The sequence below is a fragment of the Pseudophryne corroboree genome, chromosome 8, assembly GCF_028390025.1.
Source record: "Pseudophryne corroboree isolate aPseCor3 chromosome 8, aPseCor3.hap2, whole genome shotgun sequence".
Taxonomy (NCBI): domain Eukaryota; kingdom Metazoa; phylum Chordata; class Amphibia; order Anura; family Myobatrachidae; genus Pseudophryne; species Pseudophryne corroboree.
The window spans coordinates 295,313,194-295,328,052 of NC_086451.1; the positions used below are offsets into that span (position 1 = coordinate 295,313,194).

General features: G+C 49.2%; 1 protein-coding gene across 1 annotated transcript in view; it reads left to right on the forward strand.

The window, feature by feature from the left end:
- The window catches only part of LOC134948998 (UDP-N-acetylglucosamine transferase subunit ALG13 homolog), a 93,206-nt gene that overhangs the window by 29,154 nt on the left and 49,193 nt on the right, over positions 1–14,859 (forward strand). The gene's annotated exons all lie outside the window — the stretch shown is intronic.

Here is a 14,859-nt window from a genome sequence, read left to right on the forward strand (position 1 = left end):
ACTGAATCTAGTGTCGACGGTGAAGAAACAAACGTATTTTCCAGTAGGGCCACACGTTATATGATCACGGCAATGAAGGAGGCTTTGCATATCTCTGATACTACAAGTACCACAAAAAGGGGTATTATGTGGGGGGTGAAAAAACTACCTGTAGTTTCTCTATCGTCCTAGTGGATGCTGGGGTTCCTGAAAGGACCATGGGGAATAGCGACTCCGCAGGAGACAGGGCACAAAAAGTAAAGCTTTAGGATCAGGTGGTGTGCACTGGCTCCTCCCCCTATGACCCTCCTCCAAGCCTCAGTTAGATTTTTGTGCCCGGCCGAGAAGGGTGCAATCTAGGTGGCTCTCCTAAAGAGCTGCTTAGAAAAGTTTAGCTTAGGTTTTTATTTTACAGTGAGTCCTGCTGGCAACAGGATCACTGCAACGAGGGACTTAGGGGAGAAGAAGTGAACTCACCTGCGTGCAGGATGGATTGGCTTCTTTGGCTACTGGACATTAGCTCCAGAGGGACGATCACAGGTACAGCCTGGATGGTCACCGGAGCCTCGCCGCCGGCCCCCTTGCAGATGCTGAAACGAGAAGAGGTCCAGAATCGGCGGCAGAAGACTCCTCAGTCTTCTTAAGGTAGCGCACAGCACTGCAGCTGTGCGCCATTTCCTCTCAGCACACTTCACACGGCAGTCACTGAGGGTGCAGGGCGCTGGGAGGGGGGCGCCCTGGGAGGCAAATGAAAACCTTTTTTGGCTAAAAATACCTCACATATAGCCTCCGGGGGCTATATGGAGATATTTAACCCCTGCCAGAATCCATTAAAGAGCGGGAGACGAGCCCGCCGAAAAAGGGGCGGGGCCTATCTCCTCCGCACACAGCGCCATTTTCCCTCACAGAAAGGCTGGAGGGAAGGCTCCCAGGCTCTCCCCTGCACTGCACTACAGAAACAGGGTTAAAACAGAGAGGGGGGGCACTAATTTGGCGTTAGAAATATATAAAAGATGCTATAAGGGAAAACACTTATATAAGGTTGTCCCTATATAATTATAGCGTTTTTGGTGTGTGCTGGCAAACTCTCCCTCTGTCTCTCCAAAGGGCTAGTGGGTCCTGTCCTCTATCAGAGCATTCCCTGTGTGTGTGCTGTGTGTCGGTACGTGTGTGTCGACATGTATGAGGACGATGTTGGTGAGGAGGCGGAGCAATTGCCTGTAATGGTGATGTCACTCTCTAGGGAGTCGACACCGGAATGGATGGCTTATTTAGGGAATTACGTGATAATGTCAACACGCTGCAAGGTCGGTTGACGACATGAGACGGCCGACAAACAATTAGTACCGGTCCAGACGTCTCAGAAACACCGTCAGGGGTTTTAAAACGCCCGTTTACTTTAGTCGGTCGACACAGACACGGACACTGAATCCAGTGTCGACGGTGAATAAACAAACGTATTCCTTATTAGGGCCACACGTTAAGGGCAATGAAGGAGGTGTTACATATTTCTGATACTACAAGTACCACAAAAGAGGGTATTATGTGGGATGTGAAAAAACTACCGTAGTTTTTCCTGAATCAGATAAATTAAATGAAGTGTGTGATGATGCGTGGGTTCCCCCCGATAGAAAATTATGGGCGGTATACCCTTTCCCGCCAGAAGTTAGGGCGCGTTGGGAAACACCCCTTAGGGTGGATAAGGCGCTCACACGCTTATCAAAACAAGTGGCGGTACCGTCTATAGATAGGGCCGTCCTCAAGGAGCCAGCTGACAGGAGGCTGGAAAATATCAAAAGTATATACACACATACTGGTGTTATACTGCGACCAGCGATCGCCTCAGCCTGGATGTGCAGAGCTGGGGTGGCTTGGTCGGATTCCCTGACTAAAAATATTGATACCCTTGACAGGGACAGTATTTTATTGACTATAGAGCATTTAAAGGATGCATTTTCTATATATGCGAGATGCACAGAGGGATATTTGCACTCTGGCATCAAGAGTAAGTGCGATGTCCATATCTGCCAGAAGATGTTTATGGACACGACAGTGGTCAGGTGATGCAGATTCCAAACGGCACAAAGGTGTATTGCCGTATAAAGGAAGAGGAGTTATTTGGGGTCGGTCCATCGGACCTGGTGGCCACGGCAACTGCTGGAAAATCCACCGTTTTTACCCTAAGTCACATCTCTGCAGAAAAAGACACCATCTTTTCTCTAACGTCCTAGTGGATGCTGGGACTCCGTCAGGACCATGGGGAATAGCGGGCTCCGCAGGAGACAGGGCACATCTAAAAAAGCTTTTAGGTCACATGGTGCGTACTGGCTCCTCCCCCTATGACCCTCCTCCAAGCCTCAGTTAGGTTTTTGTGCCCGTCCGAGAGGGTGCAATCTAGGTGGCTCTCCTAAAGAGCTGTTTAGAAAAGTTTTTTTTAGGTTTCAATCTCAGTGATTCCTGCTGGCAACAGGATCACTGCATCGAGGGACTTAGGGGAGAGATTTCCAACTCACCTGCGTGCAGGATGGATTGGAGTCTTAGGCTACTGGACACTTAGCTCCAGAGGGAGTCGGAACACAGGTCAGCCTGGGGTTCGTCCCGGAGCCGCGCCGCCGATCCCCCTTACAGACGCTGAAGAGACGGCAGAACGGAGGTCCGGAAAGCAGGCGGCAGAAGACTCCTCAGTCTTCTTGAAGGTAGCGCACAGCACGGCAGCTGTGCGCCATTGTTGTCACACGGCTCACTGACTCAGTCACGGAGGGTGCAGGGCGCTGCTGGGGGCGCCCTGGGCAGCAATATAATTACCTTTAGTGGCAAAATAAATACATCACATATAGCCATTAAGGCTATATGTATGTATTTTAACCCAGGCCAGTTTCTTAAAAACCGGGGAAAAGCCCGCCGAAAAAGGGGCGGAGCTTATTCTCCTCAGCACTCAGCGCCATTTTCCTGCTCAGCTCCGCTGGTGAGGAAGGCTCCCAGGTCTCTCCCCTGCACTGCACTACAGAAACAGGGTAACAAAGAGAAGGGGGGCATAAATTGGCGATATTTATATATTAAGAGCGCATATATAGTAAACAACACCTTCTAGGGTTGTTTATATACATTTATAGCGCTTTTGGTGTGTGCTGGCAAACTCTCCCTCTGTCTCCCCAAAGGGCTAGGGGGTCCTGTCTTCGATTAGAGCATTCCCTGTGTGGCTGCTGTGTGTCGGTACGTGTGTGTCGACATGTATGAGGACGATGTTGGTGTGGAGGCAGAGCAATTGCCGATGATGGTAATGTCACCCCCTAGGGAGTCGACACCGGAATGGATGGCTTTAGTTATGGAATTACGTGATAATGTCAGCACATTACAAAAGTCAGTTGACGAAATAAGACGCCCGGCAAACCAGTTAGTACCGGTTCAGGCGTCTCAGACACCGTCAGGGGCTGTAAAACGTCCTTTACCTCAGTCAGTCGACACGGGTACCGACACAGATGAATCTAGTGTCGACGGTGAAGAAACAAACGTATTTCTCTAACGTCCTAGTGGATGCTGGGAACTCCGTAAGGACCATGGGGAATAGCGGGCTCCGAAGGAGGCTGGGCACTCTAGAAAGATCTTAGACTACCTGGTGTGCACTGGCTCCTCCCACTATGACCCTCCTCCAAGCCTCAGTTAGATTTCGTGCCCGGCCGAGGTTGGATGCACACTAGGGGCTCTCCTGAGCTCTTAGAAAGTTATAGTCTTAGAATTTGTTCTTTTCAGTGAGACCTGCTGGCAACAGGCTCACTGCAGCGAGGGACTAAGGGGAGAAGAAGCGAACTCGCCTGCTTGCAGCCGGATTGGGCTTCTTAGGCTACTGGACACCATTAGCTCCAGAGGGATCGACCGCAGGCCCAGCCTTGATGTTCGGTCCCGGAGCCGCGCCGCCGTCCCCCTTACAGAGCCAGAAGCAAGAAGATGGTCCGGAAAATCGGCGGCATGAAGACTCAGTCTTCACCAAGGTAGCGCACAGCACTGCAGCTGTGCGCCATTGCTCCTCTCACACACTTCATACTCCGGTCACTGAGGGTGCAGGGCGCTGGGGGGGGGCGCCCTGAGGCAGCAATAAAAACACCTTGGCTGGCAAAAATACCTCAATATATAGCCCCAGGGGCTATATATGAGGTAAATACCCCTGCCAGAAGTCCATAAAAAACGGGAGAATAGGCCGCGAAAAAGGGGCGGAGCCTATCTCCTCAGCACACTGGCGCCATTTTCCCTCACAGCTCCGTTGGAGGGAAGCTCCCTGGCTCTCCCCTGCAGTCTGCAAGGGTTAAAAAAAAAAAGAGAGAGGGGGCACTAAATTTAGGCGCAGTATACATTATATATATATATAGATATAAAGCTATAGGGGACATAACTCAGTTAGTCCCTGCAGTATATAGCGCTCTGGTGTGTGCTGGCATACTCTCACTCTGTCCCCCCAAAGGGCTTTTGTGGGTCCTGTCCTCGTTTAGAGCATTCCCTGTGTGTCTGCGGTGTGTCGGTACGGCTGTGTCGACATGTTGAATGAGGAGGCTTATATGGTGACGGAACAGAGGCCGATATATGTGATGTCGCCCCCTGTGGGGCCGACACCAGAGTGGATAGAGAGGTAAAAGGTATTAACCGACAGTGTCAACTCCTTACATAAAAGGGTGGATGACGTAACAGCTGTGGGACAGCCGGCTTCGCAGCCCGCGCCTGCCCAGGCGTCTCAAAGGCCATCAGGGGCTCAAAAACGCCCGCTCTCTCAGATGGCAGACACAGATGTCGACACGGAGTCTGACTCCAGTGTCGACAAGGTGGAGACATATACACAATCCAATCCGTGACTTGATCCCGGCAATAAAAAATGTGTTATACATTTCTGACTTTAACCTCTATAAATGGGTTTTAGGTTTGGGGAGAAAAAACAGGCAGTGTTTTGTTCCCCCATCAGATGAATAAATGAAGTGTGTGAAAAGCGTGGGTTCCCCCGTTAAGAAACTGGTAATTTATAAAAAGTTACTGATGGCGTACCCTTTCCCGCCAGGAGGATAAGTTACGCTGGGAGATATCCCCTAGGGTGGATAAGGCGCTCACACGTTTGTCAAAAAAGGTGGCACTGCCGTCTTAGGATACGGCCACTTTAATAGGTACCTGTTGAAAAAAAAAAAAAAAAAAAAACAGGAGGCTATCCTGAAGTCTGTATTTACACACTCAGGTACTAGACTGAGACCTGCAGATAGTGCTGCTGCAGCGTGGTTGGTGACCCTGTCAAACAGGGATAATAGTTGGCAAACATAAAAACATATTAAAGACGTTGTCTTATATATGGGGGATGCACAGAGGGATATTTTGCCGGCTGGCATCCAAAATAAATGTAATGTCCATTCTGTCAGGAGGGTATTAGAGACCTGTCACTGGACAGGTGATGCTGACTTAAAAAGCGCATAGAGAGCCTTATAAGAGTGAGGAATTATTTGGGGATGGTCTCTGGGACCTCGTATCCACAGCAACTGCTGGGAAGAAATAATTTTACCTCAGGTTTCCTCACAGAAAAAGGTACAGTCCTTTCGGCTTCAGAAAAGCAAGCGGGTCAAATGGCGCTTCCTTTCTGCACAGAGACAAGGGTAGAGGGAAAAAGCTGCACCAGTCAGCCTGTTCCCAGAATCAAGATTCTTCCCCCGCCTCCTGTGAGTACACACCATGACGCGGGTGCTCCACAGGTGTAGCCAGGTACGGTGGGGGGCCGCCTCAAAAATTTCAGCAATTAGTGGGCTCGCTCACAGGTGGATCCCTGTTTCTTCCAAGTAGTATTTCAGGGGTACAAGCTGGAATTAGAGATGTCTCCCCCCAGCCGTTTCCTAAAATAGGCCTTGCTGACAACTCCCTCAAGCAGGGAGGCTGTGCTAGAGGCAATTAATAAGCGGTATTCCCAGCAGGTAATACTCAAGGTGCCCCTACTTCAACAAGGACGGGGTTACTATTCCACACGGGTTGGGGTACCGAAACCGCATGGTTCGGTGTGACCCATTTTATATTTAAAATCCTTGAACATAAAAAAATTCAAGTTCAAGATGGAATCGCTCAGGGCGGTTATTGCAAGCCTGGACGAGGGGGATTACATGGTATCCCGGGACATCAAGGATGCTTTCCTGCATGTCCCCATTTACCATCCTCGCCAGGAGTACCTCAGATTTGTGGTACAGGATTACCATTACCAAGTCCAGACACTGCCGTTTGGACTGTACATGGCACCGAGGGTGTTTTATCAAGGTAATGGCCGAAATGATGATACTCCTTCAAAAAAAGGGAGTTGTAATTATCCCGTAATTGGACAATCTCGTTATAAGGGCGAGGTCCAAGGAGCAGTTGGTAGTCGGGGTAGCACTATTTTGGAAAGTGCTACAACAGCATAGGTGGATTCTAAACAGTCCAAAGTCACAGCTGGTTCCTATGACATGTCTACTGTTCCTGGGGATGGTTCTGGACATAAACCAGAAATAGTGTTTCTCCCGGAGGAGAAAGCCAAGGAGTTGTCATCTCTAGTCAGAGACCTCCTGAAACCAAAATAGGTAGCGGTGCATCATTGCACGCGAGTCCTGGGAAAAATGGTAGCTTCTTACGAAGCAATCCCATTAGGCAGGTTCCATACAAGAACTTTTCAGAGGGACCTGTTGGACAAGTGGTCCGGATCGCATCTTCCGATGCATAGGCTGATAACCCTGTCTCCAAGGACCAGGGTATCTCTACTGTGGTGGCTGCAGAGTGCCCATATTCAAGAGGGCCGCAGGTTCGGCATACAGGACTAGGTCCTAGTGACCATGGATTCCAGCCTTTGAGGCTGGGGGGCAGTCACATAGGGAAGAAACTTCCAGGGACTTTGGTCAAGTCAGGTTATTTCCCTACACATAAATATTCTGGATCTGAGGGCCATTTACAATGCCCTGAGGCCAGCAAGGCCTCTGCTTCAAAACCAGCCGGTACTGATCCAATCAGACAACATCACGGCAGTCGCCCATGTAATCAACAGGGCGGCACAAAAAGCAGGATGGCGATGGCAGAAGCCACAAGGATTCTCCGATAGGCGGAAAATCATGTGTTAGCACTGTCAGCAGTGTTCATTCCCGGAGTGGACAACTGGGAAGCAGATCTTCTCAACAGACACGACCTCCACCCGGGAGAATGGGGACTTCCTCCAGAAGTCTTCCAATAGGATTGTACACCATTGGGAAAGGCCACAGGTGGACATGATGGCGTCCCGCCTTAACAAAAAGCTATAAAAGATATTGCTCCAGGTCAAGGGACCCTCAGGCGATAGCTATGGACGCTCTGGTAACACCGTGGGTGTACCAGTCGGTTTAGGTGTTCTCCCCTCTGCCTCTCATACCAAAGGTACTGAGAATAATAAGAAGGCGAGGAGTAAGAACGATACTCGTGGATGGCCAAGAAGAGCTTGGTACCCAGAACTTCAAGAATTTATATCAGAGGACCCATGGCCTCTGCCACTCAGTCAGGACCTGCGGCAGCAGGGGCCCTGTCTGTTCCAAGACTTACCGCGGCTGCGTTTGACGGCATGGCGGTTGAACGCCGGATCCTGAAGGAAAAGGGTATTCCGGAGGAAGTAATTCCTACGCTTACTAAAGCCAGGAAAGAGGTTACAGCAACTCATTATCACCGCATATGGCGAAAATATGTTGCATGGTGTGAGGCCGAAAGGGCCCCAACAGAGGAATTTCAACTAGGTCGATTTCTGCATTTCCTGCAAGCAGGAGTGACTATGGGCCTTAAATTGGGTTCCATTAAGGTACAGATCTCGGCTCTGTCGATTTTCTTTCAAAAAAGAACTAGCTTCAGTACCTGAAGTTCAGACATTTATAAAAGGAGTGCTGCATAGTCAGCCCCCGTTTGTGCCTCCTGTGGCACCTTGGGATCTCAACGTGGTGTTGAGTTTTCTTAAAATCACTTTGGTTTGAACCACTAAAAACCGTGGATCTGAAATATCTCACATGGAAGGTGGTTATGTTATTGGCCTTGGCTTCTGCCAGGCGAGTATCAGAATTGGCGGCTTTGTCTTGTAAAAGCCCTTATTTGATTTTCCATATGGATAGGGCAGAATTGAGGGCTCGTCCCCAGTTTCTCCCTAAGGTGGTGTCAGCGTTTCACCTGAACCAGCCTATTGTGGTGCCTGCGGCTACTAAGGATTTGGAGGACTCCAAGTTGCTAGACGTTGTCAGGGCCCTGAAAATATATGTTTCCAGGACGGCTGGAGTCAGAAAATCTGACTCGCTGTTTATCCTATATGCACCCAACAAGCTGGGTGCTCCTGCTTCTAAGCAGACTATTGCTCGTTGGATTTGTAGTACAATTCAGCTTGCACATACTGTGGCAGGCCTGCCACAGCCAAAATCTGTCAATGCCCATTCCACAAGGAAGGTGGGCTCATCTTGGGCGGCTGCCCGAGGGGTCTCGGCTTTACAACTTTGCCGAGCAGCTACTTGGTCAGGGGCAAACACGTTTGCAAAATTCTACAAATTTGATACCCTGGCTGAGGAGGACCTGGAGTTCTCTCATTCGGTGCTGCAGAGTCATCCGCACTCTCCCGCCCGTTTGGGAGCTTTGGTATAATCCCCATGGTCCTTACGGAGTTCCCAGCATCCACTAGGACGTTAGAGAAAATAAGAATTTACTCACCGGTAATTCTATTTCTCGTAGTCCGTAGTGGATGCTGGGCGCCCATCCCAAGTGCGGTTTATCTGCATTACTTGTACATAGTTATTGTTAACTAAATCGGGTTATTGTTGAGCCATCTGTTGAGAGGCTCTATTGTTTCATACTGTTAACTGTGTTTCATATCACGAGTTGTACGGTGTGATTGGTGTGGCTGGTATGAGTCTTACCCGGGATTCAAAATCCTTCCTTATTGTGTACGCTCGTCCGGGCACAGTGTCCTAACTGAGGCTTGGAGGAGGGTCATAGTGGGAGGAGCCAGTGCACACCAGGTAGTCCTAAATCTTTCTAGAGTGCCCAGCCTCCTTCGGAGCCCGCTATTCCCCATGGTCCTTACGGAGTTCCCAGCATCCACTACGGACTACGAGAAATAGAATTACCGGTGAGTAAATTCTTATTTTTCCAATAGGGCCACACGTTATATGATCACGGCAATGAAGGAGGCTTTGCAGATCTCTGATACTGCTGGTACCTCAAAAAGGGGTATTATGTGGGGGGTGAAAAAACTACCTGTATTTTTTCCAGAATCAGAGGAATTGAATGACGTGTGTGATGAAGCGTGGGTTAACCCCGATAGAAAACTGCTAATTTCCAAGAAGTTATTGGCATTATACCCTTTCCCACCAGAGGTTAGGGCGCGCTGGGAAACACCCCCTAGGGTGGATAAGGCGCTCACACGTTTATCAAAGCAAGTGGCGTTGCCGTCTCCTGATACGGCCGCCCTCAAGGATCCAGCAGATAGGAGGCTGGAAACTACACTGAAGAGTATATACACACATACTGGTGTTATACTGCGACCGGCAATAGCCTCAGCCTGGATGTGCAGTGCTGGGGTAGTGTGGTTGGATTCTCTGACTGAAAATATTGATACCCTGGATAGGGACAGTATTTTATTGACTCTAGAGCAATTAAAGGATGCTTTCCTTTATATGCGAGATGCTCAGAGGGATGTTTGTACTCTAGCATCAAGAGTAAGCGCGATGTCCATATCTGCCAGAAGAAGTTTATGGACGCGACAGTGGTCAGGTGATGCGGATTCCAAGAGGCATATGGAAGTATTGCCATATAAAGGAGAGGAATTGTTTGGGGTCGGTCTTTCGGACCTGGTGGCCACGGCAACTGCCGGCAAATCCACTTTTTTACCTCAGACCCCCTCCCAACAGAAAAAGACACCGTCTTTTCAGCCGCAGTCCTTTCGCTCCTATAAAAAGCGACCAAAAGGACAGTCTTATCTGCCGCGAGGCAGAGGAAAGGGTAAGAAAGGGCAGCAAGCAGCCCCTGCCCAGGAACAGAAGCCCGCCCCGGCTTCTACAAAGCCATCAGCATGACGCTGGGGCTTTACAAGCGGACTCCGGAACGGTGGGGGGTCGACTCAAGATTTTCAGCAATCAATGGGTTCACTCACAAGTGGACCCGTGGGTCCTGCAGATAGTATCTCAGGGTTACATGCTGGAGTTCGAAAGGTCTCCCCCTCGCCGGTTCCTAAAGTCTGCTTTACCAACGTCTCCCTCAGAAAGGACGTCGGTGTTGGAAGCCATTCACAAGCTGTATTCTCAGCAGGTGATAGTCAAGGTACCCCTCCTACAACAGGGAAAGGGGTATTATTCCACACTATTTGTGGTACCGAAACCGGACGGTTCGGTAAGGCCTATTCTAAATCTGAAATCCTTGAACCTGTACATAAAGAAATTCAAGTTCAAGATGGAGTCACTCAGAGCAGTGATAGCGAATCTGGAAGAAGGAGACTTCATGGTGTCCTTGGACATAAAAGATGCTTATCTACATGTCCCGATTTACCACTCACACCAAGGGTATCTCAGGTTCGTGATACAAGACTGTCATTATCAGTTTCAAACGCTGCCGTTTGGGTTGTCCACGGCCCCTCGGGTCTTTACCAAGGTAATGACCGAAATGATGGTTCTTCTACGAAGAAAAGGCGTATTAATTATCCCTTACTTGGACGATCTCCTGATAAGGGCAAAGTCCAGAGAACAGCTGGAAGTCGGTGTAGCGCTAACACAAGTAGTGCTTCAGCAACACGGGTGGATTCTAAATCTTCCAAAATCTCAATTGACCCCGACAACACATCTGCTGTTCCTGGGCATGATTCTGGACACGGTTCAGAAAAAGGTATTTCTCCCGGAAGAGAAAGCAAGGGAGTTATCCGAACTTGTCAAGAACCTCCTAAAACCAGGAACTGTGTCAGTACATCAATGCACAAGAGTCCTGGGAAAGATGGTGGCTTCGTACGAAGCGATTCCATTCGGCAGATTCCATGCACGAACATTTCAGTGGGATCTGCTGGACAAATGGTCCGGATCGCATCTGCACATGCATCAGCGGATAACACTGTCACCGAGAACAAGGTTGTCTCTCCTGTGGTGGTTGCAGACTGCCCATCTGTTAGTGGGCCGCAGATTCGGCATACAGGACTGGGTCCTGGTGACTACGGATGCCAGCCTACGAGGTTGGGGAGCAGTCACAAAGGGAAGAAACTTCCAGGGCGTGTGGTCAAACCTGGAGACGTCTCTTCACATAAATATACTGGAGCTAAGAGCGATCTACAATGCTCTAAGCCTGGCAAAATCGCTGCTTCAGGGTCAGCCGGTGTTGATCCAGTCCGACAACATCACGGCAGTCGCCCACGTAAACCGACAAGGCGGCACGAGAAGCAGGAGTGCAATGGCAGAAGCTGCAAGGATTCTGCGCTGGGCGGAGAATCATGTCGTAGCACTGTCAGCAGTGTTCATCCCGGGAGTGGACAACTGGGAAGCAGTTTTCCTCAGCAGACACGACCTTCACCCGGGAGAGTGGGGACTTCATCCAGAAGTTTTCCACATGATTGTGAACCGTTGGGAAAAACCAAAGGTGGACATGATGGCGTCTCGCCTCAACAAAAAATTGGACAGGTATTGCGCCAGGTCAAGAGACCCTCAGGCAATAGCTGTGGACGCTCTGGTAACACCGTGGGTGTACCAGTCAGTGTATGTGTTCCCTCCTCTGCCTCTCATACCAAAGGTACTGAGAATTATACGGAAAAGAGGAGTAAGAACAATACTGGTAGCTCCGGACTGGCCAAGAAGAACTTGGTATCCGGAACTTCAAGAGATGCTCACGGAGGATCCGTGGCCTCTACCTCTAAGAAGGGATCTGCTTCAGCAGGGACCTTGTATGTTCCAAGACTTACCGCGGCTGCGTTTGACGGCATGGCGGTTGAACGCCGGATTCTAAACGAGAAGGGCATTCCTGAGGAAGTTATTCCTACTTTAATTAAAGCCAGGAAAGAAGTGACCGCACAACATTATCACCGCATTTGGAGAAAATATGTTGCGTGGTGTGAGGCCAAGAAGGCTCCAACGGAAGAATTTCAATTGGGTCGATTCTTACATTTCCTGCAAGCAGGATTGTCTATGGGCCTCAAATTGGGGTCCATTAAAGTTCAAATTTCGGCCTTATCAATTTTCTTCCAGAAGGAATTGGCGTCAGTGCCTGAAGTACAAACTTTTGTCAAAGGTGTACTACATATACAACCCCCAATAGTGCCTCCAGTGGCACCGTGGGATTTGAACGTGGTTCTAAATTTTCTCAAATCTCATTGGTTTGAGCCTTTAAAATCGGTAGATTTAAAATACCTTACATGGAAGGTAACCATGCTGTTGGCCCTGGCTTCAGCCAGGAGAGTTTCGGAGTTGGCAGCTTTGTCATACAAAAGCCCATATCTGATATTCCATTCGGACAGGGCAGAATTGAGGACACGTCCTCAATTTCTCCCTAAGGTGGTTTCGGCATTTCACTTGAACCAGCCTATTGTGGTGCCTGCGGCTACTAGCGACTTGGAGGACTCCAAGTTACTGGACGTTGTCAGAGCATTAAAAATATATATTTCAAGGACAGCTGGAGTCAGAAAATCTGACTCGTTGTTTACATTGTATGCACCCAACAAGTTGGGTGCTCCTGCGTCTAAACAGACGATTGCACGTTGGATATGTAGTACAATCCAACTTGCACATTCTGTGGCAGGCCTGCCACAGCCTAAATCTGTAAAGGCCCATTCCACAAGGAAAGTGGGCTCATCCTGGGCGGCTGCCCGAGGAGTCTCGGCATTACAACTTTGCCGAGCAGCTACGTGGTCAGGGGAGAACACGTTTGTAAAATTTTACAAATTTGATACTCTGGCTAAAGAGGACCTGGAGTTCTCTCATTCGGTGCTGCAGAGTCATCCGCACTCTCCCGCCCGTTTGGGAGCTTTGGTATAATCCCCATGGTCCTGACGGAGTCCCAGCATCCACTAGGACGTTAGAGAAAATAAGAATTTACTTACCGATAATTCTATTTCTCATAGTCCGTAGTGGATGCTGGGCGCCCATCCCAAGTGCGGATTGTCTGCAATGCTTGTACATAGTTATTGTTACAAAAATCGGGTTATTACTGTTGTTGTGAGCCATCTGTTCAGAGGCTACTTCGTTTGTGTTATCATACTGTTAACTGGGTTCAGATCACAAGTTGTACGGTGTGATTGGTGTGGCTGGTATGAGTCTTACCCGGGATTCAAGATCCTTCCTTATTGTGTACGCTCGTCCGGGCACAGTACCTAACTGAGGCTTGGAGGAGGGTCATAGGGGGAGGAGCCAGTACGCACCATGTGACCTAAAAGCTTTTTTAGATGTGCCCTGTCTCCTGCGGAGCCCGCTATTCCCCATGGTCCTGACGGAGTCCCAGCATCCACTACGGACTATGAGAAATAGAATTATCGGTAAGTAAATTCTTATTTTCAGCCTCAGTCCTTTCGTCCCTATAAGAGTCATATCTGCCCAGGGATAGAGGAAAGGGAAGAAGACTGCAGCAGGCAGCCCATTCCCAGGAACAGAAGCGTTCCACCGCTTCTGCCAAGCTCTCAGCATGACGCTGGGACCGTACAGGACCCCTGGATCCTACATGTAGTATCCCAGGGGTACAGATTGGAATGTCGAGACGTTTCCCCTTCGCAGGCTCCTGAAGTCTGGTTTACCAAGGTCTCTCTCCGACAAGGAGGCAGTATGGGAAACAATTCACAAGCTGTATTCCCAGCAGGTGATAATCAAATTACCCCTCCTACAACAAGAAAAGGGGTATTATTCCACATTATATTGTGGTACTGAAGCCAGAAGGCTAGGTGAGACCTATTCTAAATCTAAAAAAATTTGAACACTTACAAAGGTTCAAATCAAGATGGAGTCACTCAGAGCAGTGATAACGAACCAGGAAGAAGGGGACTATATGGTGTCCCGAGACATCAGGGATGCTTACCTCCATGTCCAAAATTTGCCCTTCTCACTAAGGGTACCTCAGGTTCGTGGTACAGAACTGTCACTATCAGTTTCAGACGCTGCCGTTTGGATTGTCCACGGCACCCCGGGTCTTTACCAAGGTAATGGCCGAAATGATGATTCTTCTTCGAAGAAAAGGCGTCTTAATTATCCCTTACTTGGACGATCTCCTGATAAGGGCAAAGTCCAGGGAACAGTTGGAGGTCGGAGTAGCACTATCTCGGATACTGCTACAACAGCACGGGTGGATTCTAAATATTCCAAAATCGCAGCTGATCCCGACGACAAGTCTGCTGTGCCTAGGGATGATTCTGGACACAGTCCAGAAAAAGGTGTTTCTCCCGGAAGAGAAAGCCAGGGAGTTATCCGAGCTAGTCAGGAACCTCCTAAAATCAGTGCATCATTGCACAAGGGTCCTGGTAAAGATGGTGACTTCCTACGAAGCAATTCCATTCGGCAGATTTCACGCAAGAATTTTTCAGTGGGATCTGCTGGACAAATGGTCCGGATCGCATCTTCAGATGCATCAGCGGATAACCCTATATCCAAGGACAAGGGTGTCTCTCCTGTGGTGGTTACAGAGTGCTCATCTTCTAGAGGGCCGCAGATTCGGCATTCAGGATTGGATGCTGGTGACCACGGAGGCCAGCCCGAGAGGCTGGGGAGCAGTCACACAAGGAAAAAATTTCCAGGGAGTGTGATCAAGTCTGGAGACTTTTCTCCACATAAATATACTGGAGCTAAGGGTAAATTTATAATACTCTAAGCTTAGCAAGACCTCTGCTTCAAGGTCAGCCGGTATTGATCCAGTGGGAAAAACATCACGGCAGTCGCCCACGTAAATAGACAGGGC